The sequence below is a fragment of the Grampus griseus genome, assembly GCF_964374135.1.
Source record: "Grampus griseus genome assembly, chromosome: 20".
Classification (NCBI taxonomy): Eukaryota; Metazoa; Chordata; class Mammalia; order Artiodactyla; family Delphinidae; genus Grampus; species Grampus griseus.
The window spans coordinates 3,761,673-3,777,757 of record NC_139014.1 but is presented as its reverse complement, the minus strand read 5'-3'; positions in this window follow the sequence as shown (position 1 = coordinate 3,777,757).

Here is a 16,085-nt window from a genome sequence, read left to right as displayed (position 1 = left end):
TTTCAGGGTCTGGGCATCTTTATCGGATTCTACATGAGAAGCATGTAGGCTAGTGGGCCAGCTGCTCTACCACTGACCACTGACTGATACTTTCAGTTACATGTGACTGAAAAATGAGGATGAAATTAAAATTGCAGCATTTCACCATCCTGTTGCCAACTTATACTTTTATACCCAGATATTTAAATCATGCTATAAGATGTTATTTTTGACCCAAGTTTCTTAAATCTCATTCAGAGTATTTATTATAATACCATCGTGAGAAGCAGAATGTGATAAATGGACTCTGGCTCCTCAAAGGGTATAATCTTAAGTGACATACAAAAGGGTATATCCTAAGATTTTCTTTAAGATGTGTATCTTTGTAGTTTTATATAGCTTTAATTGAATACATGGCTTTACTGTGATAGAAGAGGAAAAAAAAACATACTCCATAAGGATGGCGTAATCTTACAGTTGTATCCAAGAGTTGCTTTAGGCAGCAGTGGAAACTAAAAATCACTCTCAGAAGGAAAAACTCAAAACAATGTCTTTCTTTAACAAAACACATATGCATCAGAAAACTTATCCATTTTTTTCTGATTACTGTTTTCGTATGTAACCAACACAATACCATCTTTACATTTTTCTCCTGGGGAGCTAGCACCATGAGTTTCAGAGAATATGTTTTATTTATCATTGTGTTTTTTAGCACCTGGTCTGGTGCTTCAAACATAGTAGATGAACAATAATATTTGACGACTGAATAAATGAAGTGTAAATGCAAATACAATATTATCTCTCAAATGTGCATATCTTTAACGATTTTTGCCTTAGTGATGATGAATATACTATGAAAGTCATATCACAGAACGTGAAGCTATTTCACTAATTTCTACGTGTTGCATAAAATCTGCAGTTCAGCAAAGATTGAGATGGTGTTGAGTTGGGGATTTGGGGCACTAGAAATATAAAACTCTTGTTTGAATCAGACCGGAAAGTCATGAATGATGCACGATTACACCATTATCAACAAGGTAAAGTTTCCCAAAGATGATGAAACTGTGCAGATTTACTCCCCCCCAGCTCCTAAGAGACGATGTTTATACCAGTTTATAATGAGATGAAAATGACACTTACTACAAGAGTATTTATTATAGTGAGGATGATACTAAACTTTTAGCCACCAGCAATTAACTGAAGATAGAGGAAGCCATGAGGGAGGACTCCGGAAAAGGTGTTCTTGGTGATGGGCAGGAAAACTGATGGTAGGAAGGATTAACGTACCAAACAAAATGTAGCTCCTTTGTACTGCTGGGACCTTGGCTGGACTCGTGACCCACACCAAGTTCTTTAAGCAAAGAGGGCCACATGGTAGTTGAGTGAAATCTGATGTTTTGCTTAGTCGTCTCAGACGTGTTTACTTTAGTAGAGGGTTATGGAAAGGTTGAATCAATAAACACTTTCTTTTCAGTCAGCAGACTTGCCATGGACATCAATAGTCATGCTTAAAATGAAACTGGTCTTTCTCTATGAATGGAAGCATTTCTTGTTTCCTTGGAGAAAATGAGATCCTGTAGATGCTAAGTACTAATAATTAGGGGCCCAACCAGAGACTTTGCTACTTTTCATTTTATTCTGGACAAGGTTTTGAGTAACTGGTAAATGAAAATTCAGATAGTAAATTTGTTTTTTAATCTTTATAATCATTTTGAGTAAGAAATGATAACTAAACTGTGTAATGATTTTATGATTTCCATCCTGTAATCTATTCAAATTAAAATAAATCATGATGGTCTTTGTAATCTCATAACCCTAGGTCACAAATGGATTTCAGGCCTTCCATCCTAGTTTAGCTGTAATATTTCCATATAGGAACCCTTTATTACAAAGAAAGCAAGTTTAATTCTGCGACATAGTACTGTCTTGCCATATGTCTCTAGTAAAAAAATAACACAGAAACAAACAAATAAATGAACTAGGAATTAAGAGCTTGAAAATAGCCATGGAAAGTCAAAAACACATGATGAAAAGAATTGATTTTTTTTTTTCTGAAAATGCAACTATCATAAAAGGAAGAAAAACAGCTAAATGAAGCATACTTTCAAACCCTTTACTATTCTATTTCTCAGACTTACCAGATCTATTATGCTGGGTGAATAAAAAACTCATGTGTGCAACCTTAATTCCGGAAGTCATGTATAAACACAAGACAAGCTTAGAAGAGTCTTGTCTTCCGTTGGCTTAGATGTCTGCTGTAATGTACACACATAACAAAGCCACTAAATAGGGAAGTTGAAAACAATATGATTTTATGGTGTTTGCAGGTTGTTTTTAAAGAACTTTATTTCTTATTATACCTTTGACATCCAGTCACCGTTATCAGCCCTGAGAGTTTGGTTTTCTGCAGACAAAAGCTTTTAGACATTTTCTGGGACCTGGTCCAGCTTGACTATAATAAGGTGTTTATTTTATTTCTTCTCTTGTTTGGCTTGTTGGGTACCCACAACACACAGGTGCACATCAAGTGCTATAGTTTTCCCCTTGTTCTTGAAATGGAAGAAAGCGATGAAGAAGTACTTAGTGAATTCAGGGAAGCCCAGAGGCAGGTGAGGAAGCTGAGCCAGGACACCAAGATTATCACTGCCGGTGAAAGCGCACTTAGTGGACTGATGTCTTGTGTGTTCTGGAGCCTAACCAGGAAAGGCAGCGAAGGTAGGCGAACCCTATCCAGACCAAGTAAGAATTTGTGGCAGCTGATTCAGGATATGCTGACCATCCAACACCTCTGTGCCAGCAGTACAAAGAACATAAAGGAAATGGCCCAGCCACCCGGGCTGATGCCATCAGAAGTGAAAAATAAATGGTCCTGCTCCGACTGTCTGAAACAGTGTATTAAATACACTGAAAGTGGATAAGTTGAGAATATACGTACACATTATTCTCTGTAAACAAGTGGGGTTCTATGATGATTTTATAGTTATCTTTATATTCATTTTTTTGTTTTCATTTTCGTTTTTTTTAGTAGTGGTGACAAGTTGTGATAAACAATCAAGGGTTTAGCCTGGGCTTTATTTTCCTCCTTTGCACTCTCTTTTCTCCACGTCTTCTAATGAACAAAGGGTGCATTTCCTCGGAAAGGTAAATAAGCTGGCTGCAGGGCAATATAATAAAATAATCATGGATAGGCATGAAGATGAATGCACAAAGCTGCTTATGACAGCTGGCTAGTGAAAAACTGGAAATATTCTAAAGTTGAATTGCAGGAGACAGGTCAGACAAATTACGGTTCAGCTAAACAGGCCAACGCTGCAGCTTTTTAAAACAAGAGGTAGAACGATACGTATGGATATGAGGATACACTTTCACAATTTTTTTAATTGGAGTATAGTTGCTTTACAATATTGTATGAGTTTCCACTGTACAACAAAGTGAATCAGGTATACGTATACCTATATCTCCCTTGTTTTTGGATTTCCTCCCCATTTAGGTCACCACAGAGCATTGAGTAGAGTTCCCTGTGTTATACAATAGGTTCTCATTAGTGATCTATTTTATCCACGTTCAACATTTTCATTTAATGTGGGTTTGTGTGATTTTGATAAAACACAAACCAAAATGTTTCTAATCTTCCACCCCCTGGCTGGCAGGATTAGGAAAGACTGCAAACGTGGCTGCGTGTGCCCCCTATCCAAACCCTCCTGTCAGATAGTGGAGTCTGTTTCTCCACCCCTGGACTCCAGATTGGCCGAGTGACTTGCTTTGCCAATACACCATTGGCGTATGTGACGCAATTAGGGGCTCAGAAAGAGCTTGTGCATGGGGACCTGCCTGCTTGCTTCTCCTAGGAGCCCTGCTACTGCCGCCGTTAGAACAAGGTTGGATAATGTGACACTTAGGCCCCGGCCACCTCTAGACAATCCCAGAAATGGAGCCACCTAGCCTACTGGCAGTGGAAGAATCTTCCTGATGAGTCCAGCCCAAAGTGTTGACTCAGGGAAATATAAGCTAAATACATAGCTATCATTTTAGTCCATGAGTTTTGGGATAGTTTGTTATGCAGCAAGAGCTGATGGATGCCTTGTGTGTTTAGGCACGTGTGCAGGCTTGTTTCTGAAGGGATGTAAACGAAAATGTTCGTAGTGTTTTTGTTTTATCTTGAGATGTGAAATTATGGGTGGTTTTTACTATTGTTTATCTGTAATTTCTGTTACTTTTTCTAAAATAATCATGTTTATCTATGTGATTTAACACAAACAAATGAAGAAAAGGAAAAGAGCCTAAAATTGAAAAAAAAAACAGTTGCTTATGAAAAGGAGGAACTAACTGCTAGGTATGATTGTTTGCTTTATCTGTTTTCCCAAGTTGATTTTTCTTGATAGTTCTATTAACCAAACAGATGTACATGCCATTATATGTTATTGTACAAAAGATAGGAACGCTGACCACACCAAATGCTGGGGAGGATACAGAGCAACGGGAACACTTATTCATTGCTGGTGGGAATGAAAAATGGTGCAGCTATGTTGGAAGACATTTTGGTGGTTTCTTATAAAACTAAACATAATCTTACTGTATGATCAAGCAATTGCGCTCCTTGGTATTTACCTAAAACGAATTGAAAACTTATGTCTACATAAAAAACCTGCACCAGGATGTGTATAGCAGCTTTAGTCATAATCCCCAAAACTTGGGAGCAATCAAGATGTCCCTCAGCAGGTGAATGGATAAATAAACTGCAGTCCTTCCAGATAATGGAATATTGCTCATTGCTGGAAAAAAATGAGCCATAAACAGACATGGAGGAGACGTAAATGCCTCTTACTAAGCGAACGTCCAAAAAGTCTAATGACCGTGTGATCCCGGTTATATGACACTCTGGAAAAGGCGAAGCTATGGAGACAGTAAAGAGGTCAGTGGTTATTAAGGTCTGGGGGAAGAGGAGTGGTAAGCAGGCAGAGTACAGTGGATTTTTAGGGCAGTGAAAGCACTCTGATGCCATAGTGATGGGTACCAGTCATTCAACTTTTGTCCAAAGACACAGAATATTCAAGACTAAGAGTGACTAGGTAAACTATGGACTTTGGGTGATGATAATGTGTCAGTGTAGGTTCATCCATTGTGACCTGTGTCCCACTCTGGTGGGAGATGATAGTGGAGGAGGCCGTGCATATGAGGGGGTAGGAAGCATATGGGGATCTCTGCACCTTCCCTTTGATCTTGCAGTTTACCTCAAACAGCTCTAAAAGATAAAGTCTTAATAATTTTTAAAATGCAAAAAAAAAAAAAAAGCATAAGAAAGGTAGACACGGAGCATAGAGAGATGCCATTTGTTTCTCACTATGTCTAGGTCTCTGCCTTCTTCACATCAATGAGAAAATTGGAAAATTTAAATGTCTAACACAAATGACATTTTTAAAGGATCCATGTCATATTTCTAGGACTTTAGTTTTATCAATCATTTATGTAAACACAGAAGAAAAGTGAGAAGGTGTGAAAAGGAAAAACACCTGGATGCTCGATAGACTTGATACCCGAGTGATAACACAGGTGATTGGGAAAGATAATGGAACACCAGGCACTGAGGTGAATGATGAAGGACGTTTTCAGAAGCCGGAGGGACACTTGCCAGATAGGAGCTGGGGAGACTTCATATACACTAGGCCTTGAAAATGGATGTAAAGCTTCTTACACTCATCACATTTTTTGAGCATGAGTGAGAATAAAGAAACCACAATTGAAACTCCAAGCAGTCTTCCAGTGAACCGCAAATATCTTCTGAGAGAATAAGCGTTCACTTTTATACTTTGTATAATCAGACTGTATTTTTAAAATTCCTGGAAGATTTACCATCTCATTCTTCTTACCAACTTTCTTTTTATCTCAAATGTCCAGTTGCTACTTTACGGGCTCAATTATCAATGATTAACGGCTCATTGAAGGAATGTTCCATTCATAACGTATTTTTGGACAGATTTCTGTACTTTTTTCTGAGCCCCATCTTTGTAACATTCGTGAGGTTTAATCTCAATGCATATAAAATATTTAGACTTTTTTTTTCAGAATTTAGGAATGCACACTTACCAGATGCAGAAGACTGGGGCACTCAAAAAAAGGTTGAGTTTCACAGAGAATATCCAGTTATTACTGTGTGAATGGGAGAGCAGGGAGCAAATCCAGCCAGTGGAGTTGGTTTTTCAACAACTTTACTTAAGTCTCAAAGTTTCCTTTTCTTTTTCCTCTTTTTTTGGTTATTGGGGCAGTATTTGGGGGTTGGGGAATAAGTACATTGTGCCAACTACTGCATGCTGTTCTGTTGGGAACATCTTGAAAAGTTCATTGCATGTATCTGTTATGTCACAGTGTTTGTTTTTTCAAACAATTTGACATTTTGAGCCGTCAGCAGCCTGGAAAGTTTGCCTTCCAGATGCAATTTCTCTGAGTGCCAATTTCCATGTGGTCCATTCCTGCCCCCTTCTCCAACTGTGGGCCAAATTCAAATACCTGGCCCACCACACTGGCTCTCTTCACAATGCAATTACCTATCAGGGTTTCTCCCGGAGGATGCCAAATCCCGTTTTCTGCAGACTCACCTAGCCAGGCTGGTGGTGTTCGAAAACTCCACTCAGAGTAAAACATCATTTTTTTCTCCTTGGTACCAGGTTTCTTGTAAGACCTTGTTTCTTATGCTGAAACATAACTTTAGTTCTTTGCTTGCTTTTTTTTTTTTGAACATGGAAAACACTAACTTATTACAAGAAACTTCTCCCATCTCCCATACTGGAGATATTATGGTTCTAGCATCAGCTATTTCTTTGGTGGTGGTGTTTACTAATGATTTTCAAAGGCATCCTGTTTCTTAAATGGCAGACCAATTGGGGCAAGTTTATTTAGAACTAGAAAAGAGATAAGGTAAAATTTTTCTCAGATGTAAAATGAAGATAAAACAGTACCTGCAGATAATGTCTAAGAAAGGAAGTAGGTTATTGGTCGCTTAGAGCTGAGGATGGGAACAGTCATTCACTGTAAATGTACATGAAGGGTTTCACTGGGATGAGGAAATGTTCTAAAACAGGTTGTGGTGATGGTTGCCCAGCACAGTCAATTTGCTAAAGATTGTTGAATTGTACACTTGAAACGGGTAAATGTTGTGTGTATTCTACCTCACTAAGATTGTTTGGTAAAGAGAAGGGTGGGATCTACATAATAAGATTCTTTTGATGATGAATTGGTTTTATCTATATAAAATATTTCTTGGATTTAATAAGTGCTCATTAATATTAACCAAAACTGTTATAATTAACTTCCATGAAAGTCAGCTCATTTCCAAACTTCCTTTCGCTCTTCAGCAATTATTCTCACACACACACACGCTCCCCTTAACCTCTGTATCTGATTCAGTTAGGTGGCACAATACCCATTAAGATATTTTTCCCTTAATCCCTTCAAGATTTTTTCAGCTGTTATTTATTTTATTTTTATTTTTTTTGCGGTACGCGGGCCTCTCACTGTTGTGGCCTCTCCCACTGCGGAGCGCAGGCTCAGCGGCCATGGCTCATGGGCCCAGTTGCTCCACGGCATGTGGGATCTTCCATGACCGGGGCACGAACCCGCGTCCCCTGCATCGGCAGGTGGACTCTCAACCACTGCGCCACCAGGGAAGCCCTCAGCTGTTATTTTTATTACCTGCTTCCTTATCATACAGTATAGCTCTATAAGTCTGTCATTGACATCAAAAGCCTTACATTTCTTCCTTTGGAGCAAATCTTATCTCTGAGAATTATGATTATTGTTGCTAGGCTCACTCTCTGTTTTATCAACATACTTCCAAATGACACCCATTCCTGTAAATTCCACAAATACAAAACTGAGTTTCTCTCCAGTGCCCCTGCCCCAATTTTATTAATATATTTCTTCTCCAGTCTTGAAACCTCAGAATTATCTTTGACCTCTTTCTTGATTCCTAGCATAGGGAAAGTTCCACAAACCTCCTAAGTTTGCTCTTGAATGAGTCATATCCATGCCTCCCTCTCAATCTTCTGTAAGGATTATGGTGAGAAACAAAATGCACATTGAACTGATTGCCTGGCTCTATCACTTTGTTCCACCATATCCTAATTCCCTTGCCAGACTAATGCTCCCAAATGCCACATCTTCTCGTTCTTTCTCCTCTTAGAAGCCTTGATTATTTAGTACCACACTCAATGCACATTGACAAAAATCTAAAAATTTAAATTCTGAAAGCCCTTGATGTGTATCCATGTCTATTGGCGGGGGGGCGGGCAAATCTGCGGTATCTCATCGCTTTCCAGCCATTCACGGTGCACTAGAGTGCAGTAAAGGAACTGGGAAGTGTTGGAGCGAAGAAACCTTCTTAATTCAGTTCACTGTGGAGTTTGTTAACGTGTTTTGAACACAGACTACTTTAATATCATCTGTAGAATCAGCCTGTGCAGGACTGTTAAGCAAAAAAGTAGACTGAGGACACTATATAAATACAAGCCTCAGTAGGAGAGAAAAAAAGGTCGCGTTGTCTTCTCTAAATTCCAAAGTGGGAGAATTTGGGTCCAGCTCATTCTAACTTGTCGCTGTGCCTCATAAGCTTAAATCTTTCACCCTTGTTCAGCCTGGTGGTGTCTTTTCAGGAGTTTTCTTTTCCTTCTTATCTTTTGTGTCCTTGAACCAGTCCGGGCACCTCCTCTTAGGAGGCAGCTCTGGTGAAGGAACTCACCAGGATTCACTGCACATCCAGCAAGTATCTTTTAATTAAATTGTTGGCAGCCAAGCCTGTGCTGACTGTGCCCGGGTGTGGTAATACAGAGGTGGGAAATTTGATTACTCACCAGAGATCCACTCTTTTTTTCTGGGTTGGCCACAGATATTTGGATTTGCTTGGTGTCTCTTCTCTGCCCAGGGTATATTATGAGGTTAGCATCCATTGTGCGCATATATGTAGCCAAGGGCAGGCATGGGCCAGGTCTCGGGCGGAAGGAAATGGTGTCTAACGCTAAAAGCAAGCCATCATTCCTACCTATCTTTCTAGGAAAACAGTGTCACGCAAAAACATGTGAATCTATAATTGGCATCTTTACAGATGCTTGCCATCGGGACCTCAGTTTAATTAGTCATTGCAGGGTGGCCGTTCTCTTGCAAAAATCTTGCACTCCATTAACCTTGACTTTTCACACATTGACATTTCAAGCCCCTTCTTTGCTTTCATACGGTGGAGTGGGCACATCTCCATTTAATAAGAGTCCCCCTCAGGGTTCATGAGCCAGACGCTCGTTATCTGGAAAGGCCACCAAGCCCAAGTCTATAAACTGTGGCAGCCAGGAAAGGTTGTAGGCAGCTAAAAATGGCAAGAGAGCAGGAGTTACGGGACTCACTCCACCCTTCCTTTAGAGACTTCCAAACAGCGTGGTGAGCAAGAGATGGGAAAGGTGGCTGAGGGAAATAACACGTAGCCAGGAACCCGGGCAAAACTTAAGAATGGGTTCATGCACTAAGGCAGGTTTATTCAGCTGTGGACAGCTACTCAAAGATGGATTATTTAGCAACTTATACAGCTAAACATTTTAGACAGCTCACCATTTATTTCTTTACCATTTAAGTGCAGTATTTTCAAACTTGGCATCAAAAAACAAGGCTTCTTGTATTTCATGGTAGCCTGTGACACTCAGTATTGTCTTTTCTTGCCACTTTTTCCTTTCTTAGTACATGCAATTCCCTTTCGTTTCTGTTTATTTTCTAAGGGAAGGTTTCAAGAATGGGAGTGACCATGGTTGGTCAATAGAATATCTGTTTTACATAATTTTTAAAAATTTGAAGCTGTGCAGTGGAAATGGCCATAAGATGTGGTAAGAATGATGTCAAAGGAGTTACAGTAACAGAAACAGTCTTGCTTCTTGTACCCAAGGAGAATCCATCTTTTGTAGATTGTCAGGTTTCTCTCCATTCTTTTTTTTTTTCTCCATTCTTTTTTAAAATAGAAAATCTTTTATCTTCCTTCTGAACTATATTTTTAACATTTTTTCTGTTTTATTATTATCATTGTCCTAATTATTAAAATACAGTAAGTTATCTCTTCCCATAGAGCATTTAATCATCTCTTTCGATTTTTCCATTAATTATTATATTCATTTAATAAACATTTTTTTAAACTTACTTTTTTTTAAAGCAGGTCATTTTATTTAGGTTTTTTTTATACATCTTTATTAGAGTATAACTGCTTTGCAATGTCATGTTAGTTTCTCCTGTACAACAAAGTGAATCAGCTATATGTATACATATATCCCCATAGCTCCTCCCTCTTGAGCCTCTCTCCCTCCCTCCCTATCCCACCCCTCTAGGTGGTCACAAAGCCCCAACCGAGCTTAATAAACATTTAATATGTGCCAAACTTCAGGTAATAACAAAGATCGGAAAGTTTAAGTTCTAAATCTTTGTTTATTGGATACTTAATATAGAATACAGTCAGAACAGAGAATTGACAGTTAGCAATGTTAGAAATTAAAGCCCCTAAAGAATGGAAGCAACGCCTTTTGTAGCAGGTCTCCAGTACACATGCTTAAATATGTCATTATCTCCAGAAAGTTCATGCTGGGCATAGATGGAGCTCTAGGAATAAGATGTGGATTAACTAATTGATCAATTAGCTCTAGCTGTGGCAGTCATATTGCCATATTCTAAAATGTCCAAAAATATGCCAAGTGCCTCTTCACACTGTCTCCCTGTAGTTTTGAAATCTAGAGGTTCACTATTGCATTTTACTAACACAATATATGTTTATGCCATTGAAATGGAAATTTCCTAGAGGATGTTCAATCTTTATATTTTTGCAGGTGCATGTGATTTTTAAAATAATTTTTAGTTTTAAATTTTATTTATTTATTTCATAGAATGGCTTGGAGTATGGGATTCAGAAAGGTTGCAGTTCAAACCCTAACATGGCTGTTAGAGGAGATATTGATGCCGAAACCCTTTTGCAATTTTTTTACAGAGTCTGTGTATTTCGATGGGAGTAGGGTGTTATGGAGGCCCTTTTCTTTATATTTCCTACCAATTACCTATCGTCACAATAATACTGCATAACAAACCACATCAAAGATAAATGGGTTAAAACAATACTCATTTTAAAAATCATAAATCTACGAGTTAGTTGCTGATTCAGGCTGGGCTCAGCTGTGTGGTTCTTTGGTCTCAGATGGGATCATTCAGCTCTCCTCTGGCAGTTTGATGGCTGTGTGCTGGGACTGAGATGGCCACGGGGCCTGTGTTCCTCAGTCTCTAGCAGGCTGGTGCTGGGAAGTTTCTGTGACAAAGGTAGAGAATCAAGACAGAGGAAGAGGAAACGCACACGATCCTTATGCCTTGGCTTGGGGCTGGGGTGTGTCATTCCTGCTGTGTTGGCTGAAGCACATCCCAGTTTCAAAGGATGAGGACATAGACCCCACCTAGTTAAAGAATATTACTCAGCCTTAAAAAGAAACGAAATTGAGATATTTGTAGTGAGGTGGATGGACCTAGAGTCTGTCATACAGAGTGAAGTAAGTCAGAAAGAGAAAAACAAATACCGTATGCTAACATATATATGGAACCTAAGGAAAAAGAAAAAAAGTCATGAAGATCCTAGGGGTAAGACGGGAATAAAGACACAGACCTACTAGAGAATGGACTTGAGGATATGGGGAGGGGGAAGGGTAAGCTGTGACAAAGCGAGAGAGAGGCATGGACATATATACACTACCAAACGTAAAATAGATAGCTAGTGGGAAGCAGCCGCATAGCACAGGGAGATCAGCTAGGTGGTTTGTGACCACCTAGAGGGGTGGGATAGGGAGGGTGGGAGGGAGACGCAAGAGGGAGGAGATATGGGGATATATGTATATGTATAGCTGATTCACTTTCTTATAAAGCAGAAACTAACACAGCATTGTAAAGCAATTATACTCCAATAAAGATGTTAAAAAAAAAAAAAAAAGAAGGGAACTTCAAAGCCATGTGGCAAAGAATATGATGGGAACAGCAAGTGATGAAGAACTGGGCCTGTTAGTACAGTTATTAATCTACATGCATTTATTTCTTAACAGAAAGATTTTGAACAGAAAATTTTAATTTTCTCAAGCTTTAACTTATTAGATGTCAAGCTGTGTATAGACGTAAACTGCCAAAAATATAGAAGTAGAAAAGGGGAGTTATTAAAGTGATATTTTTAGAGTTGACTTACTAGTCTGCCCACAGAAAGTAAGAACTATGCCTTTTCTTCAGTCAATATAATAAATTCTGTGCTGTTTATTAAAAAAAAGAAAAAAAAAGACAGTCAATCTTAGAGATGCCAAAGCACTACATGGTACCACTTCTAAGAAGTGTTGAGAATTTATGATAGTTTGTAACCCAAGTTCTGGGAGGGCTCCTTCTAACCTTACTGTCTTCCCATCTCCAGTTTTCCTAAACAGCTACATTGTTTTCTTTAAAACCAAGTGCTGGTAGTGCTAGTAAAGGAATGATAAAGCAGTTAACAGGAAAGTAGGCTTGTTTCTCCTTCACTATCAGCAATAAAATTTTTCCAGTGATAGAGCTACAAATTAAAAACTTAATATGATGTGAGTTAACTATATGCAGAGTCTCTCCTACTAAAGCCCCTGTTCCAGCTGTAGAAATAGATTTCAAATATGGGTTCTATCAATTAGAAACAAATGAACCATTATCAGGAAATTATTTCGCTTTTAATATTTTTAGGTAAGGGTAAAATTTTCCTCATAGTAATTTACAAACAAGTTTTTGTTAAATATATTGTAAAACAATGGAAGGAAAATAAGTTACCATCACAAGCAGGTAACCAAGCGTACCTGTTTGCCCATAACTGCGGGGTTTTCTGAGACATGAGCTTTTAGGGCCCAAACGTGAAAGGTCTCAGACAGACTGTGGTGAGTTGGTCACCCTACTCACAAGTGTGCCTTTTAGAAGGATAGTTGATAATCTGGCAATGTTTTGTATAGGTCAAGTAAACTTGGTTAAACCGAGTGTTTTTTTAATGCATGTTTTTCATGCATAGTAGTTTTCTTTCATTTCATATGGAAAATTCTAAATTATTCTACTTTAATTTGCTGCTCAAAACCTATACTGAAAGTAAAAAGTGAGCTAGAGCTTCTTTCATTTATGTGAAATTGGCTAAAGTAATATAAGCAAATACTTTTGTATAGTATAAATAGCAGAAATGAGATGTCATTATTTTAAGTAATTATACAAAAACCCTAATCCATTTCTTTCTTTTTTTTTTCTTCTGTCAAATAAAGGAGTTGTCTGATGATTTCTAATATCCTACCAGCTACGATGATAAGCTGTGAGGTTCTAAAACTCTTTCCTTACGATAAAAATTTTTTTTCTCCATTAGAAGAGAAAGTACTTCAGAATGCAGACTACCTTTTAAAGGGTTAAACAGCACCGCAGAATGCGGCCATTTTAGCAGAACATTTTAAACCAGCCAAGTATACTAACTACTGTTATTGTTTATTTTCTTTCTAGTCTAGGGAAATTTTTTTTTCTTTTAATCTGCCAGAAGGGACCTTCAGGATTTGAGCCTTAACATTGTTCTTAAAGACTTGAATTTGTTTTTTAATTAGAGTTAAAATAAAAATAAATGTTTGCTTTCTAGAGCTCTGCAAGTTTTGGGGGAAAAAAGAAACTTCCTCATCTGAAAAGATTTACTAGTAATCTGTGTTGTAAAAGAGCATTTTGAAAAATATAAAACAAAGAGCTTTCGAAGTGGTCAAAGACTAATGTAAAGTGATATATTTCAGACCGGAGAGATGGTGTAACTTACTCCTGTCACTGCTGCCTGTTTATTGTGTTTGTCTGGTTGGCCTGGTAACCAACTCATGCCATTTCACTCATTTTATAACGTTCCTGTAAATGTTAGGTAGGCCTGGATTTATTATACACTGTCAACACCTAAAATGGAACCCGCTGCTTAACGTAGTTTATTTGGCTGGATGCCTCTGCCTCCTTAAAAAAAATAGTGTGCGTGTGTGCGTGTGTGTGTGGTGTGTTAAAGAAAAAAAAAAATCCTGTAGTGCCTCCAAAAGAAATGTAGCCCAGGCATAATTGAAGTTGGGTGGCATGGGCTGTGTCAAAGGAGCGTTTGAGCTCAGGAGCCGTTGTGCTTGTAGGTGGGGACATCTGACTCACAATATTTGTGACTTGGATTTAGAGGGACAGAGGACCAAGAGTCATGTTTATTGCTGAATTTATCATCCCCAGTGAAACCAGATGGCCAATCACTGTTGTCCAGAAAGGCCTGTGAGCCATCAGAGGATGAATCATAAGCCCATCAGAGGTTGGACAGATTTCTTTCCTTCTTAGTAACATGCTGGTTTCGTCCGTCTGCTCTAGGACAAGGCAGGTTTGATGGAGGCCCCAAAGATAGGATCCTGGGGAGGCCTCATATTCAGATAGTCTCAATAGAACATATATATTCTATTGAGATAGCTGGAGCATTAAGGTGGAACAGACTCAGAGCCAAAGTGGTTTAGAAATATGAAAAGGGAAAGTGATACCCTGGCCAAAACCAATGGCAGCAGACTCAGCCCAACTGTAATGAAAGTCGCAGACAGGTGCCTCTGCTTTGCTCTTGGTCAGCCACACATTGAATCAGTGTCCTAGTCATTGAATGACTTTCAGGAAAGCGGGTTGGCTGTTAGCTAGAGTGGACTTTTATTGATAGCTCTGTTCAATATCGGTGAGCAAATCATCAAATCCTATATTCTTTGGCTACCTGGGTCAGTAAGTTCATCCTGTGCATTCCTCTATCAATGTGTGTTGTAAACAAAGTGCATATCTAGACTGAATGCAAAGGTTAATAAAAACTGGGACACCTTCTTACTAAGCTTTGATTAAAGTCACATTCTTCCAGCCTCCTTCCTAGTTGTGCATCTAATCATTATTTAAAATTTTAAAAAATAGAAAAGATTCTTACGAGAAAAATTATGATAAGCACTCAGGCAATTTGAGAACCAAAGCTCTTTTAGGTTTGTGTTTTCTTTGTGTTCTAGAAATTGTGTCTGTTTACTAGTTGGATAATTATTATAACTATAGCTCAGTGTAGTTTGGGCTTACAAATCGCCTTTCAGAGGAACGTTTTAAAACAGATCAAATCCATTGATTACATTGCATTTTACTCCATCCCCACATTCAGCTTGAATATTTTACGAGTTAATTGAGGAAGGGAAAGTTTTCCTAGAAAAGAACATATTTCCCTCTATTCTCCAGCCTTGAAAGCTAATGAACATGTGGCATAAACTTTCTGAAGGAAAATGGGATAATTTGTTTTTAAAGGTCTAAATACTATGTGAACCTTTTGACCCAAGACAAAGAGACTTCAGAGAATTATCTTAAAAGAAAAAATATATATATATAATGTATGTTTCATGTATGTGTGCTATATATACATATATATACTCGTAACCTGTTCATACATATAGGTACGCATACACACATGTATATATGGTATGTCATACATGTGTGTGCATATATGTGCATGTATGTGTTTGGTACATATATTTGTATATATGCACATATGTATATAGTGTGTATATATGTATGTTTGTGTGTGTATATATGTATATGCATATACTTCTATATGCATACACACATATATGTATATAGTATTCCAGATTGTTAAGAGAGTCTTTCATTTAGGTGATACAAATACACAAAAATTTGGATGTGTGTGCAAGTGCGTGCATACATGTGTATGTGTGCTTTTGTATTTTTTGTATTGAGTAGGTATACTAAATTTAAATAAGACAGAAATTATAACTTTGATATTTCTCTAGATAAAAATGGAATCATCCAGGCATCCGCCCAATATCACCCACACTGTGTAGCCACTGTGGCAGAAGAGCTGATTGCATAGTTCACGTAATGCCCCAAAGCGGGCTTGGCCAGTGTGACTGCCAGTGCACTAACTGGTTTGTGGATGCCTCAGACTGGCGCGACTCGTTTCTAACGCCATGCGGTCTACTTTGTCTGCTTTCTGAATTAGGGCTCCCTGGACGCTTCTGTGACACAGGAGTCACTTCTGGTGATGGAGATCTTAGGGCTAATCT